Source organism: Oncorhynchus masou, chromosome 13 (assembly GCF_036934945.1).
Source record: "Oncorhynchus masou masou isolate Uvic2021 chromosome 13, UVic_Omas_1.1, whole genome shotgun sequence".
In the NCBI taxonomy this organism is placed as follows: domain Eukaryota; kingdom Metazoa; phylum Chordata; class Actinopteri; order Salmoniformes; family Salmonidae; genus Oncorhynchus; species Oncorhynchus masou.
Window position 1 is genome coordinate 50,897,296 of NC_088224.1, and position 26,742 is coordinate 50,924,037.

The 26,742-nt window shown below is 44.5% G+C and overlaps 1 long non-coding RNA gene across 5 annotated transcripts in view; it reads left to right on the forward strand.

The window, feature by feature from the left end:
- LOC135552513 (uncharacterized) overlaps positions 1-26,169 on the forward strand; it is a 184,374-nt gene extending 158,205 nt beyond the window's left edge. For 4 of the 5 annotated variants that reach the window (XR_010457465.1, XR_010457464.1, XR_010457468.1 and 1 more), the window contains 2 exons: positions 3,375-3,436; positions 4,153-6,506. This is a non-coding gene — a long non-coding RNA (uncharacterized LOC135552513). Of the gene's footprint in view, positions 1-3,374; positions 3,437-4,152; positions 6,507-24,595; positions 24,703-26,094 lie in introns of those variants that run through there. The other variant, XR_010457466.1, reaches the window with a different exon arrangement.
- Positions 26,170-26,742: the final 573 nt, after the last annotated feature.

Sequence of the window (26,742 nt, forward strand, 5' to 3'; positions counted from 1 at the left end):
AGGATGCAGGCCCAAGTAGTAGTAAAACCCCTGCTTCCGGGTTGAAAGGGGAGCCTGATGGACCAGGGAACTTACAAACGAGAGGGAAATGTAGAGGAGACTAGCGGGGTGTGAGGGGGGAAAGGGTTGGACTGGACTTCTCTAAGGGGTTGGGGGCTGGAGGGGGTAGAGGTGTGTGTGTGTGAGGCACACAGGCAGGCAGGGAGGCGTAGCCCACCCTCCCGTCCCCCTGTCTGTCTGCCTTCGGTGGGCGCGGCGCTCTAAAGCGGAGCCCCTTCTCTTCACACGGGGGTGTTTGATTTTGATATTCAGGCCTGAGTAATTAATCACAGAGGAGCAGGATGAGCTTTGTTTGTTTTGATTGAGAGGCCTGGGGCTGAAGGGGAGAGAGAAAGAAAGCGAGAGCGCTGGTGCTCAGGGAAGGAGGGATGTGATTGAGGAGGATAGGTAGAGGGGTGAGGATGCTGGGGTAAAAGGGCTAGAGTTGGGTGTTTTTGTAGACCGCTTGAGTAGGAGTGTGGGGTGGGCTATGCCTCCGAGCCCTGCTCTAAGGAAGATTTTCTCTGCCAGCGAGTAACCGTCTCATTTACTCTTAATAACGGTAACCTCCAACCTCACACACACACAAAATGTATTTTCCTGTGTGTCTCTCTCTAATACATGCGTACACATACATCTTTCTCCCTCACACACACATTGTGTATTTTTATGCCTGTGTCAAAATAACACAGGTGTTTGAAGGTATTCAAGGTAACAGTGTCTTCCTCGCAGGTAAACCAGAATAAGAACAGACTGATTTGAATACCTAGAATCCACTTTCTCTGCTTACGACACCATTTAAAAAAAAAAGTCATATCCAACTCTGTTTATTGTTCGCCATAATTAAATGCTTAAGAGAAATCGATGCGCCGAGGCACAACGTTTGAGTGGGCCGCCGCATCTTTCTCAGGCAATTCATCAGCGATGTTGACTCGGTTCCTTCTTCGCTCAGGCGATTTCCCCCCAATAATGAAGATGTGAGCAGAGATGAGAAAAAAAATAGGGCCGAGTACGGCAGGGCTATCAATATGGACTGTAAATTAATTACGATTCTGTTGCAGCGCATCATTTATTTCAAAGCATTTAGCGTCTCCGATGAGCCATTGGGCTTTATTGCTATCTTACTAGTTGATGAGTGAGCGGTGTAAAATTGAGTCTCCAATAACATTACACTTAATGAGTTTAAACTTTTTCAAAACCGAGAAAAGAGGACAGAGAGAAGGGGAGAGGAGAACACTGCACTAGCGAACTAATATGAAATGAATGTGGGTGTACTGTGTTTGTTTGTGAATGCATTACAGTATGTGGAAGTAGAGCGAACAGGTCTTTGTGTGACTGTAAATGGATGGACTAGGGGTTTGTTTAGGTGTGTGTGTGTGTGTGTGTGTGTGTGTGTGTGTGTGTGTGTGTGTGTGTGTGTGTGTGTGTGTGTGTGTGTGTGTGTGTGTGTGTGTGTGTGTGTGTGTGTGTGTGTGTGTGTGTGTGTGTGTGTGTGTGTGTGTGTGTGTGCGCGCTCGCTTGATGCAGGCCATAAGTTCTGCCTTCTCCCTGTGACTCCTCGTCTGCCGTCTTTGTTTCGTAATTGCCGTGGACAAAACGTCCGTCACACTCGTACAGCGGCTACTTAAACTCAACGTTCTGCCTCTTGAGCACAGTGACTTAGCTTGAAATGGCCGCCAACGTCCCTAATCCTTCCAAGTTACCACCTCCCTTCCATAGCCCCTGAGTGAGACAGACAGGAGGGTAAGTGAGAAAGTGAGACAGAGAAGAGAAGTGGGAAAAAAAGACTGAAAGAAGTGAGACAGTGAAGAGTGATTTATTTTCTGTTTCTGCTTGTTTGTCTGTCTCTCCCCTCCAGCCCTTCACTTGGTTCTCTTATCCTTCTGCTTTACACACTCTCCCCCGGTTTCTGTTTCTCTCTCTCTCTCCCCCGCCCTCCCTTCCTCCCTCTCCCTCGCTCTCCCTCTCCCTCCATCTCTCCAGTATACTGCTCGGGGCGATAGCACAAAATCAAACTGTTTATCCATCTCTCATCTCCGCGCTGCCTCCAGGGGATCCTGCCCCCACAAACAATGAAAGTCGGTCCTCACAACGGCGCCAGATCCTATTTAATTACATCAATAAGGAGCGCTACTGGAAAAACATTAATACAACCTTAGTACATCCTTACCTCGCCACTGTTATATATCCAACACACTGGTAATGTACAGTCGTAAACAACAGCATACACGCGGCCAGATATACGCCATATAAATAGATATATGGGGAATATCTGTAGGGCGTATAGGGATCATTATTGGAGGTATATTTCTTTGTCTATTAGGGACTCCAGTTCATCGTTGCCTTCCTGGCAATTCTGTGACGGGGACTTTGATTAAATTAGGTCATAATAAAACAAAGTGTTGGGGACGGCAGAAGTCTTTCACTTCATTTACGCTTCATTCCGTCTTGGCTGGAAGGGTCGAGGAGAAGAGAGAAGGGGATGAGAATTGCGGGCTCTGTTGAAATACAATTGTGATTATATGTGTAATTGCAGCTCGAGGGGCCTCGGGGCCCAAAGAGCTATGTAGTGACGCCGGGTCTATGTTTCATTCAAATCATCATTGAGGAACGGAGAGGGAGAATAATACCAGAAAAAATGCCATGAAGGCCCTGGCTTCTGCATCCGATCCCGCCCTCCTCCTCCTCTCCTCTGGCTGGATTAGCCGCAGCTCGTTAGCGCACTAAAATGTAATAATGCAAACATCAGGTGGAATTGGGCCAGCTCGCATTATCAGCCTACAAGATGGATGGTGTGCATGGAGCGCAAGGGGGCCGGAGGGGCGTGGGGGCTGCAATTTAGATTCAATATACTAGCAAACCAAGAGGCCCCCCAGATCTGATTTATCTCTTATGCTACGGCCAGTCGCTGTTTCTGAGCTGATTTCCTATTACTGCTCTGAGAGAACAATTCATTGGGATAATGCGCAGGGTAAAAGCAGGGCCTGGGTGGCCCTCGAGACAGTAAGAAACCAGATCGGGGCGATAGGTTAATAGGTTTAAGAGGAACGATAAGCAATTAAATCTAATGCCCGAGTTCAGTTATTAAATTCAAGAGTAAGATATTAAACTTAGAGAGAGGTGGGTTCTTCAATGTAAGACTAAGCTAGCTAGGTCTCTATATTAAAAGTGAAAGAGGTTATCGTGTTAAGGGGTTTATCGGGTTTGGGAACAATGGAGAAAACACTCCTCCTTGATACAGATACACTGCCCAGCGTTGTGTGCTGGTTATGTTGTTCGATAAAGACATTTTCTATTTTTCTGCTCATGAGGGTGTCTCTCTCTCTCCTTTCCAGCCATAACGGATGAGGTACTGAAAGCCAAGAAGAGGAAGGACGAGGAGGCCAAGAAGATGAAGGTGAGCCTGGTCCATGTCATCAATTTAGTAGTGGAGGTGGTACTATAGGTGGACTGTGTAGCATTATGTACTACAGTACCCATAATGCTTTGTGTAACATCAATACATACTGGTGGTCTGCAGCTGAGTGGTGGTGATGGATGGACTGGCAGGTAGACAGGCGGATGGGCTGGCAGACAGTAATAAAGACCGGCACACAGACAGACCAGCGAGCAATTGCCAAACTTCTTTAGACATGAGTTACAGTGCCACAGTTCAGAAAGTGTTCACACACCTTTTTCCACATTTTGTTACAAAGTGGGATGAAAATTTATTTAATTGTCACTTTTTGGTCAACGATCTACACAAAATCTACACTGTAATGTCAAAGTGAATGAAAAATTATAAAATATAAAAAGAAAAAGTAAAAGCATGAAATATTAAACACTAATATCTTGATTAGATAAGTATTCTACCCCCTGAGTCAGTACATGTTTAGAATCACCCTTGGCAGTGATTACAGCTGTCAGTCCTTCTGGTTAAGCTTTCCACACCTGGATTGTGCAACATTTGCCCTTTTATTATTTTCTAACTTATTCTGATCTTTGCTAAACCATTTTCAGGTCTTACCATATATTTTCATGCAGATGTAAGTTGAAACTGTAACTCAGCCACTTGGGAACATTCACTCTCTTCTTGATAAGCAACTCCAATGTAGATTTGGCCTTGTGTTTTAGGTTATTGTCCTGCTGAAAGGTGAATGAATCTCCCAGTGTCTGGAGGAAAGCAGACTGAACCAGGTTTTCCTCTAGGATTTTGCTTGTGCTCAACTCCATTCCGTTTATTTTCTATCCTGAAAAACTCCCCAGTCCTTAACGATTATAAGGCTACTCATAACATGATGCAGCCACCACTATGCTTGAAAATATGGAGCGTGGTACTCAGTAATGTTACTGTTTTAAAATCACAATTGGCCTCATGGTGAAACCCTGAGCGGTTTCACCATGAGAGGCTGAAAGAGCTTGACCATTCCAAGGCATCTGACCTTATCTGTCAGGAATGTTGTTTTCTATAGGATGCTGCGGTAATTATCACCCCCTGTGATAATGTTTTGTGAATCTGTCTATTGAAGGGAATATATTAGATCATGGAAACTATCTGCATGTCTCAATCCTGTGTGCTTTATCGAAGGTCATGGAAAAGATTATATTCAAGCAGATTGACAGTTATATTTCCTTGCATAACCTATTCTATGAGCTCCAATCTGGCTTCAGGAAATCCCATTCCACTGACACCTGCCTACTATATCTGACAGACCACATAAGAAAGGAAGTAGATGGAGGGAAATTTTGTGGTATGGTTATGTTAGTTCTCCAAAAGGTGTTCGATACAGTGGATCGTGAGATTCTGTTAATCAAACTAAGAGCCATGGGCTTTAACAACTTAGCAGTAAAATGGGTCACCTCTTACCTGCAAGGAAGAAAACAGATGGTGGATGTGACCCTGTCTAAACACCAAATCGTGAACTGTGGTGTACCCCAAGGGAGTTTGCTGGGTCCACATTTACTTATATTGTATATAAATGATCTGAAATCTGCCTGTACATGTGACCTTTTCCTATATGCAGATTATTCTGCACTGTTGGTTTCCCACAAAGACAAAAATGTGGTTGAAAGAGCCCTCGGTGCTGAATTTTTTTAAATGTACCTTTATTTAACTAGGCAAGTCAGTTAAGAACAAATACTTATTTTCAATGACAGCCTAGGAATAGTGGGTTAACTGCCTTGTTCAGGGTCAGAACGACAGATTTGTACCTTGGCAGCTCGGGGGTTCGAACTTGCAACCTTTTGGTTACTAGCCCAACACTCTAACCACTAGGCTACCCTGCCGCCCCATGTCAGTAAATGGCTATATGACAATAAGCTGTCACTTCACCTTGGAAAACAGAGTCCATCTTGTTCGGGTCCAAATTCAAACTGAGGAAATCCCCAGATTTTAAGGTGGTAGTAGGTGGCATAGTAGTCGCAGCAAAAGACTGTTAAGTATCTTGGATATGTGCTAGATAACCATCTCTGACAGGGGAGAGCATGGCACAAAATGTTATCGCCAAAGTGAACCATAAAATTAGGTTCCTGGCTAGAACCTTCAAATATCTGGATAAGAATCCAATGGGGACATTGGCAGGGGCTCTTGTTCAGTGCCACTTCGACTATGCATGCTCTTCCTGGTAAAATAGTGCCCTCAGGATATTAAAAAATACATTTGCAGACATCTCAGAACAAATTAGTCTGGATTATTCTTAAACTTCCAGCACTTACGCATCTTGACTATTCCCACTTTGAAAGCCTTAGATGGCTTAAAGTGGACGAGAGAGTTGCTCAGATAAAATTGTGTCTTGTACATCAGATTGTCCACAATATAGTCCCCAGATACTTATGTAACTACTTTAACTTAGTAAGGGATAACCAAAACTATTAAACTAGAAGGAGGGACTTGGATTAAATTTAGATTTAAAAGTGGTATGGGGAAACAAACATTTTTATAGTCTGTTGCCATCCTTTGGAATAATCTTACAAAGAATTTGAAACGTAAAACCTCTATAGGTAGTTTCAAGTTCTCACTGAAACAATTGCTAAATAGTAGCATGTCTCAAATGTGAGTGGTAAGATTAAAGTAGGTGGTGGAGAGGGAAATGCCCAGGATAGCATGTGGTCTGCCTTTTTGGTGCCTGTTGTTTATTATAATGTGATTGTCTTGTGTGCATATTAGGGATTGATTGTTTATATATTAAGGGTATGTGAGACAAGGAAGATGTACCTGTCTGTAGATGTTTATTGGGAACATTATCGGTTTCTGTGAAACAAACAAAAATTGTGTCTGTCATTGTCAGTTGTCATTACACTCGCCGCCTAACCTTGTTGTATTCCCCCTTCCCCTTTCCTTCTTCAAAAGGACCACAATGGAAATAAGCTGTTAAGCTTTATTGTGTTATCCTTGATGATTTTCTTAAATTGAATGTGGAGGCGTCACCAGCTGGAGCCCCCTTATGTATGGGTTTTTACAAATTGTCAAATAAATTCAATCAATCAATTCCTTGAACGGTTTCCTGAACTTATTTAGGCTCGCCATACAAAGGGCTGAAATACTTATTGACTCAAGACATTTAAACTTTTCATGTTTTTATTTTATTTTATTATACTGTACATAAATGCACTGTAATTTAAGCTTTAAAACTGCAAAGTTTTCTCGCAGAATTCAAAAAATCTCTCTGCCCCATAACATAATGTACGAAATTACAGGAAGTTAGCTTGAAAAATGCAACATTTTTGTCTGGCCAAGCATTTAATGCTATTTTTGTCTCACTCAAGTCGTATTGTGATTATAAGAGGGCCCCTGATGAATTTGCTATCACAAGAGGTCCGCGGCCCTAAAAACGTTTGAAAAACCCTAACATAGTGAATAGGGTGCCATTTGGGAAGCAGACAGCATTTCGACAGACATTCTCAAATAAAGTCAGGAGCCATTTGCTTATGGAGCTACAGAAAGTGCTAGCAGTATTAAAAGGCTTCAGATGAAATTAAGTCAGTGACGTCCTGAAATAAATGAGAAAATGTCAGGGTCGTCAGGGTGCAGGTGGGGATGGCTTTGTGTGTGTGCGTGTTTGTGCTTCCGTCCGTGTAAGTGTGTGTATGTGTGTGCGGACGTAGCTAGCATTGAATTCATTACATTTCGCACCTCTACCATGTCTTTGAGAAACAAAGCATTTCATAGCATTACACCACACACACATACTGAGAACTTCCAGATTGCTGAAGGTGTTCAGTGTTGTTATTGTCGAGTTGTGGTACATGCCATGTTACCAGTGTCTTTACTTGGCTATGTACTGCACCACATCCCTTCTGGAGAGTAATTCAAGGGGTTTGGTAACAGTAACACACACACACACACACACACACAGTGGGAAACTGTGCATGACCTTTAAAGTTTGGTGACCTTTTAGCCAAATGAAAGCCCGGCCATCAGAAATTAATTAGCCCTGCAAACCTACTCTGGTCTTTCCTCCGTTGGCAGTGAGGACATAAATTAAATCGCTCTCTGTTTCGCCCTCATTTTTTGGTCTGTCATTCTCTCCTTCTATTTTTCATTTCTCTTGCTGCTCCGGCCCTCTCTCCCCCTCCCCTTCTCTCTCTCTCTCCCCCTTCCCTCTCTCTTTCTCTCAGTGGAGACATTGGCAAAGTGTTGAGTAAGTGTGTGGCTCCAGGCTACGGTGCCGAGCTCCCAGTCAAGTAGGTTTCTTAAGCAGAGTTCACGCTGTAATCTCGCCTTTTTTGGAATCAATTGACTCCCCCCCCCCAGCTCCAAGCCACTTTATTCCTCTCTCAAACTGTTCCTGTTTTATTAAGTAACGCGCTGTGCCTGCATAAGGCTGCGAGGCTTGGTTTTTTATTCCTGGTCCTCTTTGGGAGAGTGGACCGAAATAGTTGGGTGCAAAATGTCTCATCAAAGCGTCAAAGCGCCCTCGTCGACCCACCAGCTGCTTTGGCTCTGACCTCGAAGACAGTGAGCTGGCGTTACACGGTCTACTGGCACCCAGCCCCGCTTCTCAATGGGCCACTAAACAGAGGAGGTGGGCCCGATGCTTATTAAACGCTGGGTCACCGGGGTCTCCCATGCACTCCCGCAGGGGCTCCTACAGATCAGCCCCGACAAGAAAGTTACCACTTGAACCGTTAAGAAGAACAAAATGAAACCAAACGAGAGAGGGAGGACAAGAACAGCCACCTACACTCCACTTCACAAATAGATTTACAAGTCCGACGGTATTGGTACTAATCGAAACCGTTCTCGATTCATGTGGAAGCTGTGATATGCACACTATTATTATATTATTGCACACTGGCTGCCCCTGAGCAAAGTCGGTTTTATCAAGAGTACATCCGGATCTATACTTGGCCCCATGGTCATAATTTAACAAAGTATTCTCAACTTGAAAGGGCTGTTACTTTTTCATCTGTCGAAGGGAAAATACTAGTGTTGGAAAATTAAACTTGGGAAGAGAGAACCACTACGTATGTCTGCTGTATGTATTGCTGCCCTGACTTGTTGTTTTAGCTGAGGAGTGTGATGCCACACACTAACACCAGGGTTCAGGCCAATGTGGTGTGAGGGCAAGACTGATTCTATGTCAGTGGCTGTCTGTTCCCCCAGGTGTAGAAGGTTCCTCTATGCTCAGATGTAATGGCTGTGGTCCTCAACCCAGTGCTCACACACTCCAAAACGTTGATGTATGTTTGAGAGTGAGTGAGTAGAGTGAGGTGAGTGAGTGGGTGAGTGGGTGGGTGGTTCCACACCACTAGCCTTCCTGATATGAAAAGGTGCATGAATCAGGTGTTGTGTGCATTCTGTGGCAGAGAGAGATCAAACCCGGGCTCATTAAGATTGTTAATTCCCCTTCTTTTCACGTGTATGGTTGTTCAGAGGAGACAGTGGCAGAGGCTCTACCATCATGCAGTCAATATGGAAATGCATAACAAATGCTTAATAACCTCAGTCATTCCCACACACAGCCATGCCACTTCAAAGCCAATACACCCAGAATGCTGTCATCATCCTCGTTGGTGCATCTGAATCTTGTGTACGACTACATGATGTTGTAAAGGGTTGTATATCCCTGCACCTATGCTGATGGTATTTAGGTATTTAAGCCATATGCACCTCTCTCTGTCCCCATCACCCCAAACCGCTGGCAGATTGGAAGATCATATATTTTAATGAGACATGTAATAGCTTTTTAACCCATATCATTAGGAGGAATATATACTACGGGCTTGCTCTTTTGGCATTAAAACAAAATAACTGTTTCTTTAATTATGCTGTTCGTAGGATGGGTCACGGGTTGGGGTGTGTACCTGTCTGTGTGTGGCTGTGTTCTGGAATTAGATGGTGATTAAATATTCACCATATCTCCCTGACCCTGCAGCCATTAACACCTCATCACCATTTAACTAGCTCTGTTGTCAATCACCAGCCCCATCCTGAAGAGGAAAATGTCTGGACTTCATCTATGGCCTTGCTGAGTAGAACAGAAAAAAAACAAAGTAGCAAGGGAGGGAGTGGGAGAGAAAATGGACAAACCAAGAGGTGCCTTTTCTTTTCCGCTTCTCCTATAGAGGAGAACAAGTACCCATATGGAGAAACTGGCATACATTTCATGTTCATGTAACTGCATTGCTGCAGTTAAGAGTGCTGATTAGGGGTTAGCCTTGTCTGTGTCTCTGGTAGTAGGCCTATCTATCTGCATTCGCTTGCAATGTTTGAATTCATATTTTGTTGAAGTCCGTCAGTGTGATTATGCCCCATTTAATAATGTGTGATACCCGATATGTTCCCTAGTCTACCATTCACATGTGCTATCATGCCTTACAATAAATGATGGGCTCCGTATTCTAATTCAAATTAATAAATAGGCTGCAGATAACAAGCTCTCCCAATCTTTATGTGCCTCAATTTGTATCTTTGGTGGTAATAAAAAAATAAAAAAAATGGAAGTGAGAGGGGGGATTGGACATTGGACGCTTTAATATAATCTGCCTGCAAATTAAATCATTTGACCTCGAAAGCCTAACAATACAAACTCCTACCTGACTGCTGTTAAATATTTAGCACGCACCCTGTCATGAATACAAATGACGCGCAAATTAGAATCTACAGGCGTCTGACCCCGGTATCACACCCCGGGAGCGCGGGACTCGTGCTGCTTTAAATGTTTTAATTACCGGGCGGGCAGGAGGATCCTGCCACAGCACTTGAAGGACAAGCAGAGATATTCAGCACCTGGTAAACATCGGTGTCCATGTGTCGATTATCACCCTGCGTGAAGTCTAATATGGGAGATGGCGCTGATGATGAGACACGGTGAATAACGTCAACGCGTTGTCATTGCCCTCGTCATTAGGCCTAATTCCATTTTGCTACAGTACGCTCTCCTATTGTGGCTTTATTTTCCTATATATATTGAGGGTATCTCCTGGATGCTCCGAGAAAGCTGACTGTGTTTCTATTGTGCGCTCTGACAGAATATCATTCACAGTGATTTTGATCTAAGAAAATCTGGTTTGTATTGACCTGCTATCGATTCTGGGGTGGACTCATCACTTGTCGTTTAGTGGCAGTGCTCTGCGATGGATCCACTTATTTGTTGTGTTATTATGTTCACTGTCAATACAATAATGTCTTGAACATGTTGAGGAATATTGCACTGACAGTTAACCGGTTTTATGACTTATATTTGTTTCTTTGATTAAAACGGTGAATAAATACTGCCTTATTTGGAGAGAGAGGCCAATAAATTACGCATTTAGAGGCTACAGTAGATGTAAATGTTTGACATGCAGGCATTACAGAAACAAACTCCTTTACAATGTCGTCGTCTATTAGCCTACTTAACTCCACCGATATTTTTTTTCTCCTAAATGATGTTTGATTTGGAGTTGAATTGGTGTCCACCAGTCGAGTCAATGTCCTTCTTTCTCTCTATCCCCCCCCCCCCCCCCCCCCCATTCAGGTTTGCTGTAAGGCTACCCCGCATTGAAATGATTAGTTATGCCTGGCTTGTAAGCAGTGAATCAGAGTTATGGACCCTGGGGAAATAAATTTGGCAGAAGATCAGTGTGAGAAGATTTAATTATCACGCGAGACCTTTTCCCTCAGCTGGCCCAGTGAACCCCAGAAACTCCCGCGCTGCTGCAGCCAAACGTGCGCGGGCGCCAGCCTTCTCCCAATTTGTTCCCGCGCACGGCGATAAGCCAAGCAATTACAGCTTTATTGATTTTTCATCACCGCAAAATTTAAAGTAGGTCGTCCCCCCCCCCCCCCCCCCCCCCTCTTTGAAAAGCCACCGCTAGTGATTAAGTGAGGAACCCCTCCTCCATCTCCATCCCTCCCTCTGCGGTTCAGGGGGGAAGTCGAGCTGCGTGGCAAATTCTAATAACCCCGGGTCGACCCCTGTTGTTGTCGGATAATGGGATGCCACTGCTCGGCTCTCTCGCTATGGGACACCAGGGGACTCGACCAGACCAAACCAAACGTCATTGCATGGAGGGGTATCTACCGAAATGTTTAACTTGCCCTGTGAATGAAAAAAAATGAAGCAGCCCGCCAACACCTGTAGCAGCATATTAGCCCACGTTGTGCAGATATTTCGCGTGTGCCTCTGCAGTGCACACCACGGGTCAAGTGGACAGATGATTGACAGCACCCTTTCACCTGTGTTGATCACTAATCATTGTACGGGTCACCCTTATCAATTACCCCTCTGTCTATGGAGTGATGTACTGTACCTTCAGAATGTCACCAAAACCACAGGAAAAACATATTGATGTTGATACCGCCTTTGTCACTGTTTTAGAACTGTATCCCTCGTTGTTGCTATTATTCAGACATCGAAAGTGAAATCATCTCAATTAAAGTATTCTGATTCATACAATAAAATGTTTATAACAATAAACAGATTGTCATTGATATTGATCGCTGCCCAGTAAAAGTATACAAGTCCATTATATTTCATAAGAATTTGAAATAATTGACTAGGTCACCCTTGTAATTAAGGTCTTCATAAAAAAAATAAAGGAAAAAAAAATATATATATTAAACCTAAGAATGCCCTTGATTGTGATCTGAATGATGTTTCATCTGACTGTACAGTGCCTTCAGAAAGTATTCATACCAATTGACATATTCTACATTTTGTGTTACAGTCGGAATTCAAAATTGATTAAATATGTTATTTTCTCACCCATCTACACACAATAACCTATCATGATAAAGTGAAATCGTGTTTTTAGAAATGTTAGCAAATGTATTGAAAATGAAATACAGAAATATCTAATTTACATAAGTATTCACACCTGTGAGTAAATGCATGTTAAAATCACCTTTGGCAGTGATTACAGTGGTGAGTCTTTCTGGGTCAGTCTCTAAGAGTGTTGCACACCTGGATCGTACTATATTTGCACATTGTTTATTTTTTTAATTCTTCAAGCGCTGTCAAGTTGATGGTTGATCATTGCTAGACAGCCATTTTCAAGTCTTGCCGTAGATTTTCAAGCCCATTTATGTCAAAACTGTTAACTAGGCCACTCAGGAACATTCAAAGTCGTCTTGGTAAGCAACTCCAGTGTATATTTGGCCTTGTGTTTTTGGCACTTGTCCTGCCAAAATGTGAATTTGTCTCCCAGTGTCTGTTGGAAAGCAGACAACCAGGTTTTTCTCTATGATTTTGACTGTGCTTAGCTCTAATTTATTTATTTATATCCTAAAATACTCCCTAGTGCTTGCCGATTACAAGCATACCCATAACATTAAAAAAAATTGGAAATGATTCAGCCACGACCATGCTTGAAAATATGAAGAGTTGTACTCGGTGACATGTTGTGTTGGAATTGCCCAAAACATACCGCTTTGTATTCAGGACAAAAAGTTCATATCTTTGCCACATTTTTTTGCAGTTTTACTTTAGTAACTTGTTGCAAACCTTGTCATTTCGGTTAGTATTGTGGAGTAACTACAATGTTGTTGATCCATCCTCAGTTTTCTCCTATCACAGCCATTAAACTCTGAAACTGTTTTAGAGTCACTGCTTTGTAATTCAGGACAAAAAGTGAATTGCTTTTTCATATTCTACACAGTATTACTTTAGTGCCTTGTTGCAAACAGGATGCATGCTTTGGAATATTTTTATTCTTTACAGACTCCCTTCTTTTCACTCTGTCATTTAGGTTAGCATTGTGTGGTAACTACAATGTTGTTGATCCATCCTCAATTTTTCTCCTATCACAGCCAGTAAACTCTGCAACTGTTTTAAAGTCACCATGGCGTAATCCCTGATCGATTTCCTTCCTCTCCGACAACTGAGTTAGGAACGACACCTGTATCTTTGTAGTGACTGGGTGTATTGATACACCATCCAAAGTATAATTAATAACTTCACCATGCTCAAAGGGATATTCAATATCTGCTTCTTTTTTTTTACCCATTTACCAATATATACCCTTCTTTGAGAGGCATTGGATAACCTCCCTGGTCTTTGTGGTTGAATCTGTGTTTGAAATTTACTGCTCGACTGAGGGACCTTACAGATAATTGTATGTGTGGGTTACAGAGATGTGATAGTCATTCAAAAATCCGGTTAAACACTATTATTGCACACAGAGTGAGTCCATGCAACTTATGTGACTTGTTAAGCAAGTTTTTACTCCTGGACTTATATAGGCTTGCGATAACAAAGGGGTTGAATACTTATTGACTCAAGACATTTCAGCTTTTCATTTTTAATGAATTTGTAAACATTTCTAAAAAACATAATTCCACTTTGACATTATGCGGTATTGTGTGTCGGCGAGTGACACATCAATCTCTATTTACTCCATTTTAAATTGAGGCAGTAAACACAACAACATGTGGGGAAAGTAAAGGGGTGTGAATACATTTGGAAGGCACTGTAAGTGTGTGTTGCCCGAGTGCTGTTGTTTGGACCTCTGGAGGACAGTGTGGTAGGGCTTGTCTATGTCTGGACAGGGTCACACTCACACTGAGCAGTATGCAGGCGCAGGATGACCAGGCTCTCTCACACACACGCACGCACATACACACTGCTCTGCTGGGGGATATCTCCCTGGGTGGCAGCCAGCCATGTGGTCCTCTAAAGTTTTTATGGTCAGACAGAGTTCATAAACAGGCCTGGAGGGGGGCTGTGTTTTCCAATCCTGTATAAAAGTGTTTGTAAATGTGTGTGTATAATATGTGTAGATGCTATTGCTCCGGTCAGGTTTCAAGGTGGGAAAGGGGTTTCCTGGGACAGGGTTAAAGTGTGTGTGTGTGTGTGTGTGTGTGTGTGTGTGTGTGTGTGTGTGTGTGTGTGTGTGTGTGTGTGTGTGTGTGTGTGTGGCTCATTCGCACCTAATCATGATGTAACTGGTGGTCCCAGACCAGGCTGTGGGGGACTGAGGGTGGTAGTGCAGACCACTACGGCTGGGATAGGGTGATACTGGGGGGACATGTCGAGGGGAAGGTTCACAGACAGCGCCTCGCAGGGCCAGAGCCACCCCCAGACCTGGCTATGGAGGGAAGGAGGGTGAGAGGGTGTGAATGAGTGACTGGGCTGATGTAATGTGTCCTGTCAGTTTTCTCCTCCGATTCGAAAACAGAGAGAAGGGAACCACAGCTTTATGGTTGTCATTCCATCCAGGGGTTGTTTCACTTTAACTACGGAATATATTGAAGAGTTAGAGTTAGATTTTTGTAGTTTAAAAAAATCTGAAATGAAAATGGTGTAATCAAGAATCAAGGAAATTGAGGAAAACTGACTTTCAAACGACACACACATAGACAGACTAGTTAGTTGAGTATCATCTATTTTCACAATATAGTTAGGTTAATAATACACTTAGGTTGTTTAGGTAACTGTTTGGTCTACTGGGACACATACCTGCTTCAAATGAAAATTGTATTGTCCCTTATCAAGTGGTCATTTGAAAATGGCCCCTTTTTACAACTGAAATAGGCACTCCTCGTTCCTAAAGCCCAGTTGCTTGAATGCCTATGAGGACACAGTGTTTTTCTGTGTTTCTGTCGTAAGTCCTTCTCCTTCAATAAGGTATAGTCGGTAAGGTGCCGGTAAGGTAATGTATTAAGTGTCTTTACCAGGCCCCCACCCAGACCCTTCACCATGTCCATGACATTTCGCTAGTTGAGACGGTCCAAAAGAGATCCTAAATCTGGCTACGTAGAACCAGCCAGAGCCTCCTTAGGTTTGGAGAGAGAGAGAGAGAGAGAGAGAGAGAGAGAGGCAGGAAAACGGGTGCAAATAGAGAAAGGACAAATCAATGATGTGCCGAGGGGGGGGGGGGTTGGATGTCAACAAGGCTGTAGGTCACCAAAATCTCCCTTCCGTTTTCCTGAATTCTTGATTACATCATTTTCATTTTAAAGAGCGCGCTACAATTAAGTAATTAGTTGCCCGGGTGTTTATTTAATTACGGACCTGCTCATAAAAGACATGCTGACCAGACCAGGACGAGAAAGTGGAGAGCACTGCACTTTTCCCCGCTCACTCACTCGCTCTCGCTCACTCACTCTCTCTCTGGCTCACTCACTCTCTCGCTCGCTCACTCTCTCTAGCTCACTCACTCTCTCTAGCTCACTCACTCTCTCTAGCTCACTCACTCTCTCTAGCTCACGCACACGCACGCTAGCACACTTACACTCGAATGCACACGCGCTAGCACATTTTTACACACACACACACACACATACGTGCGCAAACACACTCACACACTAGCAGTGCACACATACCCACACAGTTCAAATCACTTATCAATTAAATATACTGGTAAAATGTATCCTATTTCTCGTAAAGGATATTACCCCATGTTTCGATTAAAGCTGGACTGAGGTCGAAACATGCACTTGTATCACCCAGAATGCAAGATAATCATATTTGAACATTACAATAGGCATAATATTTTAGTATTGCACGCCCACATAATGCACAGGCACTAAAACACACTCGTATACACAGAGAGGGTCTGGTCTTGAGGACGTCACGGTTCAGGCTGTGAAAGCTTCACATTTTAGTGGCACGCCGTGATACAGCACAGACACTGGCTGTCTGCTGACACCCACTCACCCTACACACACACACACGGACACACACAGACACGGAGTCGCACGCACAAACACACAGACACACACCTGTCTTTAGTTAACCCACAGTGCTGTGTGTGCAGTCTGCTCCCCTCACCCTTCTATCCCACCCTCCTTATCCCCTAGCCCATCTAACACCCACGCACCTTGACAGTGCACTGGGCACGGTAAGTGGACAGATCCAAGCCCACAAAACCCCACTCCCTTTCAGGGTAAATAGAAGGCTTATGGCTCAATATTAGGGTTGCGTCTTCAATAGCAGCCTATTCCTTTTTAGTGCACTATCCATAGGGCTCTGGTAAAACTAAGTTCACTATAGGACATGGTGTCATTTGGTGATGCAGCCTGGGTGCACTGTAATGCGGTCTCTCGTGACTCTAGCACAGTTTTTTGTGTGTCGTGAAAAGAGGGCCTTTTGGATTTGTATTTGGCTTCTTTGTTAACCAGATAAAAAGAGGTTTTGCTGTCTGTCTCCATGTGCTGTTTCTGTCTATTTATATGTATGACGGTTGTGTTTTGTGTGCCAGTTACACCCACCATGCCATCATTGACTTGAATGGAGACACCCTTTCTATTCATTAGTTCTGTGCAAAAAAATGGTGTGTTTGTGTGTGCGCGCAACATGGCATCGTTCTCTATCTATCTGACCCCGCGGTCTATAGCCCTAACAGACTGCAGACAGGTGTGGAGTGTCACCCCACTGATTATAGGGGTTGATTGAGGAGAGAGAGGGGGGGGGGGGGCGTAAATGGAGATGGTGAAGGAGATGGGAGCGCGGCGGCAATGGGAGCGCGGCGGCAGTGTCTGCCTGTCATTAGGCTCTGTGTTGGGGTAATTAATTCATTATTGGTCCCTTTATTGAGTGAAGAGTGGAGAGGATGCTTATCTCTCTAGGAGACGTCAGGGAGTCCAGGACGCACGAGGTGTCTGTCCTCAGCTGCTCTGACTAGGACGCTGGCCGTCAATATGGGGTCATGTACTCAGGGGGAAAACTCTGGGCGCGGAGATCATCCATCCATCCAACCTTCATCCATCTGTCTATCCTTCAGACATCCATCCATCTTAAACCCTACTGAAAATGTAGGCTTCACATAAAAAAAAGCATTGAAGAGATGTGATTGTGTTAATATCAATGACATTTAGACACATTTGTGCTTCAGGTAAAACTCAGGGCTCTACGGTTGAGGAGAGGGCTGTCATAGACTTTCTTTGTTGCTGTTTAGTTTGAAGTATTGTGATACTTTAGGTTATCAGAGTGAGCATCGGGTTTAGTATTTACACGGAGGTCGGTGGTCATAATGGGTGTAGGTGGGACATTAGTGTTGTGACAGGTGACTTCAGGTGTCACACTGAGAATGACAGGGATCAAGGAGAGGTTGCACCCAGGGCAATTGACACAGTGATAAGGATTTTAGGACCATGAGGACTCGGCACGCGTCGCTTACGTATTTACGGGGCGCGTGTGTTTTGAGGAGGAGGGGATGCTTGGTTGATAAGGAGCTGTGTGTGTGTTTGTGTGTGTGTGGTCCCGTGGGGGACCTTACAATGCGGCTGTGGCAGCGTCATTAGAACAGCTTGGCCACCTGCTGTGGTACTGGGGGGTCCCCTCCCTCTCTCGGACATCTGGCCCAGGCTGCCACTCTGTCCCCCCTAGCACACCACCCAACGTCACTCCACGGCAGCATGCTCCGTCACATCACAGCACAGCAGAATGTAGCACACCACCCAACGTCACTCCACGGCAGCTTGCTCCGTCACATCACAGCACAATGTAGCACACCACCCAACGTCACTCCACGGCAGCATGCTCCGTCACATCACAGCACAGCAGAATGTAGCACACCACCCAACGTCACTCCACGGCAGCATGCTCCGTCACATCACAGCACAGCAGAATGTAGCACACCACCCAACGTCCCTCCACGGCAACATGCTCCGTCACATCACAGCACAGCAGAAAGTAGCAATCCATCCAACGTCACTGCACGGCAGCGTGCTCCGTCACATCACAGCACAGCAGAATGTAGCACACCACCCAACGTCACTCCACGGCAGCATGCTCCGTCCCATCACAGCACAGCAGAATGTAGCACACCACTCAACGTCACTGCACGGCAGCGTGCTCCGTCACATCACAGCACAGCAGAATGTAGCAAACCACCCAACGTCACTGCACGGCAGCGTGCTCCGTCACATCACAGAACAGCAGAATGTAGCACACCATCCAACGTCACTGCACGGCAGCGTGCTCCGTCACATCACAGCACAGCAGTTCTACGCAAAACAGCACAGCTCAGCGCAACGCAAGACGTAAGTTGTCAGACAACACAGCACAGCAAAAACATTACACATCACGTAAGAGCATAATAACCACACAACAAAACACACCACATCACAATACAGCTCAGCCTAGCACATATCACAGCTCGACCCAACACATTATCTGATGCATTATTTCTATGCGGTTCATGTAATGGTGGGTTGAGTCCAACTGCTGTTGTTTACCCATCTGATCTTGTTTTCTTCTCTGTGTTACTTTTTCTTTTTCTCTCCCATTTCTCTTGCTACCACTCTGCCCCCCACCCCACCCCACCCCCTCCCCTCTCTTTCCATCCAACTCCCTCTCCTCCCCTCATTGAGATCTCATTTGTCAAGGCCGGGAGCAGCAGACAGGCAGCGAGGTATTAGTTATGCAAATATTGACGTGCCGCTTTGGCCTGGTAGCTATCAATTGAAATCAGCAAATCGATGGGCCTAATAGCTCCTCATTACGCACTTGATGCATTTTCAGTGCTAGCATCGGAAGCTGTCAGCGCGCCATAATCAATGCAGTCCAAAACTATTACCGGACCACGGGGCCAGACACCTTTTTAATAACCCAGCCTTTGTTTCTGTTTTTGCTATTTCTCAGGGCTGGGATGGGCTGGCTGGGGATGTGTTGTTTTAAGATTTGCTGAGTGATCTGTGCCTTGTAGAGAGACACACTCATGCGCACACCAAGATAAATACCTGCTGGTAGCACAGTCCTGTCCTTCGACCTCATAGCTTGGTTTTTGCTCTGACATGCACTGTCATACCTTTATATAGAGAGTTACTACAGGTGGACTACAATCAAGTTGTCGAAACATCTCAAGGATGATCAGTGAAAACAGGATGCTGACCTGAGCTCAATTTCGAGTCTCATAGCAAAGGGTCTAAATACTTATGTAAATAAGGTATTTTTGTTTTTAATACATTTAAAAAAAAATTCTAACAACCTGTTTTTTCTTATTTAGTCAATTTTAGAATAAGGCTGTAACATATCAACTTGTGGAAAAAGTCAAGGGGTCTGAATAATTTCCGAATGCACTGTATATCCTCATGTATAAACTCAGAGCTCAGGCAGAGCTGAGAATTGTACAGTTGACCTGGTTTTGCTTTATTTCAATAATCGGCCATTTGGTTGGAATGTGGATTTTTGGGTTAGCGATAACTTGATGTTTTCGGACTGAAAACATGAGTGTTCATCCAATGTGGTTTGAACGTATTCCCAGACCCAGTCATGTATTAAACAACATGTTTAGGCCTCAAGAAGAAGCACTTTGAGGCGTAAGGAAGTGCTACAGTGTTTCAGTGTATAACTATCTCAATGCCCCCTGGCGCTGAATGAATCTAACCGTTTGATGCCAAGTGAACCTGTGTTCTGTGTACTTAGCTTTGCGTGGGGTTACGCAAACAACAAGGTAGGCCACAGGTAGGCCAAGACCCACCGGGGATCCACCAATAGGAACATAGCTGCTCCATTTGCTCTGTTACCTTGGCATCCTGGTAAGGAACATGGTAAACAGAGATGAGTTAAAGTGTGTGTGTGTGTGTGTGTGTGTGTGTGTGTGTGTGTGTGTGTGTGTGTGTGTGTGTGTGTGTGTGTGTGTGTGTGTGTGTGTGTGTGTGTGTGTGTGTGTGTGCGTGTTGGCGGGTGGTGGCAGGGATAAATCATTGGAGGCAAGGGTTATTGGAAATGCAGGGAGATGAAAGACTGAAGAAACCAGTAATTGCCTTAAAGATCAGACAACAAAGCATTACTTTGGATTTTACAAGGCCAGCCGGCAACAAAAGGGCGGGTAATTTATGAGCTCAGCGTAAAAAGAATAGCATAATTGCATTAAAAATTGATGATAATGAGCCCTAAAATGGGGAAGGTGGTTATTATGAAAGTTTGTATTTATCTTCCCCGGCTTGAATGATGGCTAGTGGCTTAATTAATGTCTTAATTTCTATAAATTAGCGGGCGAAAAAAAATCTAAGGCTAGTCTATACCCTAAATTGAGCATTGAATTATACTTTACTGCAGTGCTAAGAGGGAGGGTAAGGGGAGGCAGGGACGTGCTATGGACCAACAGGACCATGTAGGATCATGCCCTGCCGTAGCGCCAGCCATCCCTACTGCAGCCAGCTCAACTCTGTCCAATTACATCCGCCATGTCAACAGCAGTACAATTTGCCCTTTTCTCCCCGCTCGCATTTTTTATTTCTTATTTTAATGTCACCATTAGCGTGCTCTTTGCTTGCCTTTCGCAAATATAACACCAAAGCACCTTTGAAGGTACTTTTAATTTGTGACCGACCTCGAAACAACGTACAGTTCGTTTCCTTTATTTATTTGCTCGGCACAATGAGCGCCGTCGTAATTTAGCTCGCGATGGTATGCACTCAATTACTCGAATTAATCATTAGCAGCGATATATTCAGCTCTCGCTGTTGCTGATTGACAAACTGTGGAGCAAAGTCACATTTACAAAGACACCACGGTCTGGCACTGTTGAAATCTGTGGTCAAACAGCGCTCTCCTCTGTTTGGACTCTGTCACTGCAGCAGAAACGCCATCTCTCTTTTTCTCTCTGACACACACACACACACACATACACACTTTCTGTCCCGTATGGCTCAGGGAATCTGCTTTCTTTCATTGGTGTTTTTGATTTTCTCTCCTCTCTCCACCCTTTTAATCAATGAAGTAGACAAACAGCTATTTAGAGGGCACAATACGCTATTGATTCCAGGTTGCTCATCAGGATGCCTTTGGACTAATTTTGGTAATGAGTTTCCAAGTGTTTTCTGCCCATCCCACACACTTAACATACACACACACACGCACACGCACGCACGCACGCACACACACACACACACACACACACACACACACACACACACACACACACACACACACACACACACACACACACACACACACACACACACACACACACACACACAGAGCCTCTCTCTCCACACGGCAAGTGGTACCAAGAGGTCCAAGAGGCTTCTAAACATCTTCTACCTCCAAGCCATAAGACTCCTGAACATCTAGTCAAATAGCTACCCAGACTATTTGCATTGCCCCCCCCCTCCCCCTCCCACACACACACACACCACTGCCACTCTGTGTTGTCATTTATGCATAGTCACTCTCTCTTTAACTCTACCTACATGTACATACTACCTCAACTAACCGGTTCCCCCGCACATTGACTCTGTACCGGCACCTGTATATATTGTTATTTTATTTTGTACTGCTGCTCTTTAATTACTTGTTAATTTTATCTCTTATTCTTATCCGTATTTTTTTTAAACTGCACTGTTGGTTAGGGACTGGTAAGTAAGCATTTCACTGTCAGGTCAACACCTGTTGTATTTTGCGCATGTGACTAATAGAATTTGATTTGATAAGAAGCAGATCAATCACTGACCATTGTTAGGGTCATTATAACGAGTGAATACAAGGATGAAAAATGTAAAGGCACTCAATATGGTCTAGTGTATTGATCATTCTGGTTTGATGCCCCACCAGGTCACTCATAATGGTGGTAAGACCATTTAAAGGCCTACTCCACTGTTTACAGCTATTTTTGGTCCTGACCTAGCTGGATAACTCTATGGAGAGTCATACAGCAGTTTAATGAATATATTGAGCTGTCATAAATGTGCTGTACATTGAAGGCATTGTCTTTCTAATATTTTTACTGTCTGTTTATGTCCCCTCCTCTCTCTTCCCTCCGTCTTTATCTCATCGCCGACAGACCAGCGCTGCCAGTAATGCGGTGACAATCGAGTCGCGCCGCTAAATTCATTTGCCAGATAATGTGTCAATATTAAATATCAACTTTGACCTCCCGGGCTCTCCACTCTCCGCTACTCGGCCGGCACGGGTATTGATTTTTGTTTTGTATGTAGCTCGGCCCGTCCCTCTCTCTTTCTCTCTCTCGCTCTCTCTCTGAAAGTCCATTATTTTTGATTTTCCTATGAAATACATATCTTTCCCCACTGACATCTGACAAACAGCATATGGAAGTCATTTTATCTACCAATAATGTGTTTGTCAAAAAGTATGAGGCTTTAATGGATTCCGTGAGCCTCGTCCGTCCACTCTGCCGCCCGCCCGAAGGTCTGTCATTGATATATCTGGGCAGATAGGGTGGGGAGGGGGCTTAGGTGTGTGTGTGTCCTTTATTAACTCTTACCTCAGAGGGCGGAGGGTGGATTCATCGATCACTGATTGAAAACGGGATTCATTGTTGATGGATTTGGCTCTCCGTCAAACTTGTACACACACATTCACACACACACACACACACTCACACACACACAATACTGTTTTATGATGCAGTGGCTGTCATGTGAAGGACAGGCCACAGTCTTCAGGAGGATATTGGGCCGGTGCTCCCGCTCTCCATCTAGCCGCACATTCAAGGTAATAACTATTTTTGGAGATACCATGTCTATTTTTCTTCCCCCTCTCCTCACACAACAAGACAGACTGTCATGGATGGAATGCTTAATTCCAGTTGTTAGTCAGTCTGTCCAGTTCTCCCAGTAAATATGAATGGAAACAAAGTTTGTTTGAACAACATTATGTCCTCCTCTTTTGTATCTTTTCACGCACACACTCTGTGCGCGTGTGTGCGTGTGTACGTGCGAGTGTGTGTACATGCGTGTGTACGTGCGCGTGCACTGAGGCAAATAATGAGAAGTGTGTGTGAAAGTGTGTTGCTGTGCCACTCACGCTAACCTAATAAAACCAGAACAAATATGAATCTATTCATTAAACACGCGGCCCAGAAAGATCTGTTGTGACAGCTTCTCTGTGGCTGGTAATGGATGCATTTAATTCCTGTCATTAGCTCAAACTGGTGTGTCTTTGTTGTGTGTGAGTATGTGTGTGTGTGTATTTGTCCGTGTATTTGAGTGTGTTTGTCTCTGTGTGTGTGTGTGTGTGACACTCATCCGTGTCATTCATTGTGAGCCCACACCTGCTCATTGAAACTCTTGAATTTCCCTACCAGGTACTGTAGTCGCAGCTTCTGTTATTGAAGCATATGCAGACTCACTGGAGGTCTCTCTCTGTGCTCCTCTCTCTTCTACATGGAACTCAAACAGAGACAGGGGTATCTCTCAGATTGACAGCTGGATAGATGGAAGTGTGCAGGGGAGGATGAATGGATAGGTAAGCGAGGGATAAATATTGACTGATTGCTGGAGAGATTGACAGGCGAAAGAAGAAAATGATTGTTCAGATTCTTACAATTCCTACCTTTCCAGACACACGTTCATAAATCAAAAATGTGCCTTCCGCCTACGTCTTTTTAATTTGATGCGTAAAATGTGGATTTCATTTTTTACACTTAAATCGTTTCATTGTAAGATAATCGACTGTGCTTACTGAGATTTGCTTAAATGGGCAATCAACAGTTGAAACAATAGCAAAGCGGACACCCAGCTTCGGTTTTGATGAAAAGTTGAGGGATGGGCCTCGAGAAATGTAACAACTCTTAAATTTATAGACAGAGCTATTGATGCAATGACTGACCATCCAATATATTACAGTTATTGTTTTAAGCATATTTTGAGGCTACACAGTGTTTGTTTGCAATGACAATGTTTAAAAACATTCTAATATATATTCTATTTAGTCTGATATTTTCCTAAATATACTGTGATCCTCAGGTACATCCCAAATGCACTACTTTTGACCCATAGGGCTCTGGTCAAAAGTAGTACACGATATAGGTAATAGGGTGCCATTTGGGACTGATCAACCTTCTGTGTTTGTTTTGTTTGTTTTGTCTTAAGTGTCTTGCCCTGTGTCTCTCTCTCTTTCACGGGGGTAGGCCCCAGACCTGACCCCCTGTCAGGTCCCCCTAGCTAATATCTCCTTTTTTTTTAAATACAGAGATTCGGTCACATCAGAGATTTCTTAGCAAGTGCCAAAGAGCATTACTGCCAAGAGAACATGGACAGAGTCAAGCATCCTAAATGTAATCGGGTTCACTTCCCCAGATGTCCCTCTTGTGTCAACGTGACTTGAGGGCAGCTAACAAATCCCAGTGTGTATGACCTTTCCCCCCTAACGCTGCTAACCTCTCTCTCACTTTCTCCCTCTCTCCCTCTCTATCTCCCTCCCTCTCGATCTCTATCTCTCCCTCTCTCTCTTTCTGTTTCCAGAGGGGACGTCACTGGTTGATCAAGTGCGAAGGATAAAGGACATTGAGGCCATTGAGAGCGAATCCTTTGTTCCTCAGGCTTTCAAATCATTCCGAGACAGTGTCAAGGTGCGCTTTCTCTCTCTCCTTCTCTGTTCGCTTCTTTCTCTCTCTTATTAGATTTCCTTCCTCCCCCCTCCAGTTTTTATTCCATCTGTCCGAGGGCGGCTCCCGGACCCAAATTAAACCATTCCCATTCAATGCCGTTTGCTCCGTCTGTTTGTTCGGGACGAGAAAGGGGGCCGGTCGGGACTGTTTTTTGATCTGCTCCGCCGCCACAAAAGCCACCGCGGTGGATTTCTGTCCCTCGCCCTCTCTCTCGCTTTCTCTCTCTCTCTCTCTCCACAGACACAGCGACAGAAGCACAGAAGTCATTATTGAAATGCTTCTGCCTGGGAAAACGTGGAGGATATTAGATTTGTTGGCAATCATTGCCGATCCTGGGAGGGTTAGGACAAAAGGTGACAGTCCAAGTGGAGCGGGTTGATAGATTACACCAGGCACTGGGACCGGGTCCTGTGTCTATCCCTCTGTGAGCTGTTGCTCTCTCTTTAAAAAAAAATGTTTTATCTCTCTCTCTGACTTATCACGGCTGTACCTGGCCTGTGTAAGTGGTATGAGAGGGAGGACAAGGAAAGGGACGTGATTGCGTATGGTTGTCTTCTTACCTACCTTAGTTTAATGCACTCATTGTACGTTTCTCTGGATATGAGCGTCTGCTAAATGACCAAAGTGTAAATGTCATTGAGGTACTTTTTATAGTTAAGTGTTCTGAGGCCCCCAGGGGCCAAACACCTGCAGCCCTCTCCAGTTAGCACTCAATTAGCCACCGATTTACACATGGCATGTTCAAATAGAGGCCCTAATGAAATAATGAGGATACAGGGTGTGAGGAGAGTGGTGTGACCCCCTAGCTGCCAAGTCCTAACCTCCTTCCATCCCCACTCGAGTAGGGTGAATTTTCCATCAGGCTCCACACGCGGGCACATACACCCTCATCAGTTTCCCTCCCGGCTGCAGGAAGTGCATGTGTTAAACAAAGACACACGCACACTGCTCAGAAAATCCAGTCAGTACTTTAGACTTATACTCACATTGCCATCTTCTGGGCAAACACCAAACTACATCTGCTGCCTCTGTCGTTTCTCTGCATGAGTGTTCTAGCTCGTTAATGCCAGCAGCACATTTTTTTGTTCTTGTCAGAAAACTTGATGTGATGAATAAATGGTACATTACACGACTATACCATGTGATTGATTTGTTTGGTCTGACCTGGTGTGATGTAGAGTTCCAAAATTCAGATGACTTTCCCAAAATTCCAAGGTTTTCCAGAAATGCCGTCTGGAAGATTCCTAGAATTAGAAAGGAAAATAGGCAGGAAGTTTAGAATCCCATAACCAGGATATCTGGAGAACAGCCCTAGTGTAATGTTATATCAACGGGCCTTCTCTGTGTTTTTAGACATCAGCAGACATTACAGACATCATCTCTCTACCTACTACAATCTGCTACAACGACAGCGACACGCTAGCACACCCCAGGGTAAGTTCTCCCCTATCACACACACACACACACACACACACACTCTTTTCCGATTGGGGGACACAAACACACACACATACACAGGAATATGAAGTATCGCATAGATTGTCTCAGGGTGTTGGGCCCACTTATCACCCACACATGTCCCCTCAGACTCTTTGACTCTCACACACACACACACAGACACACACACACACACACACACACACACATCCCACCCACGACAATCAAGAATTTCCATCCACACAGAGTCAGGCCTTAGGATAGGAAATGAAGCCTAACTTGAATCTCTCTCTACTTTGACACCCCCCCCCCTCCCTTTTGGAAGAGCTGTGTGGAGTCATTTATCTCCCTGCGGGGGAAAGTGAGTTAGCCCTGACACATGCAGATCAACCCACGACAGCCTGATCTATGGCAGCAATATGCCCCAGGCGGGGGAGAGCCAATCAGGAATAATGATTCCCCATTACCCCTACTGTAGATACTGTCATCTCAAACTCGTTACTGCTGCGACACCCCAGAGCCTGGGCGAGAGGGTGGGTGGGTGGGGGGGGGGGGGACTGATCT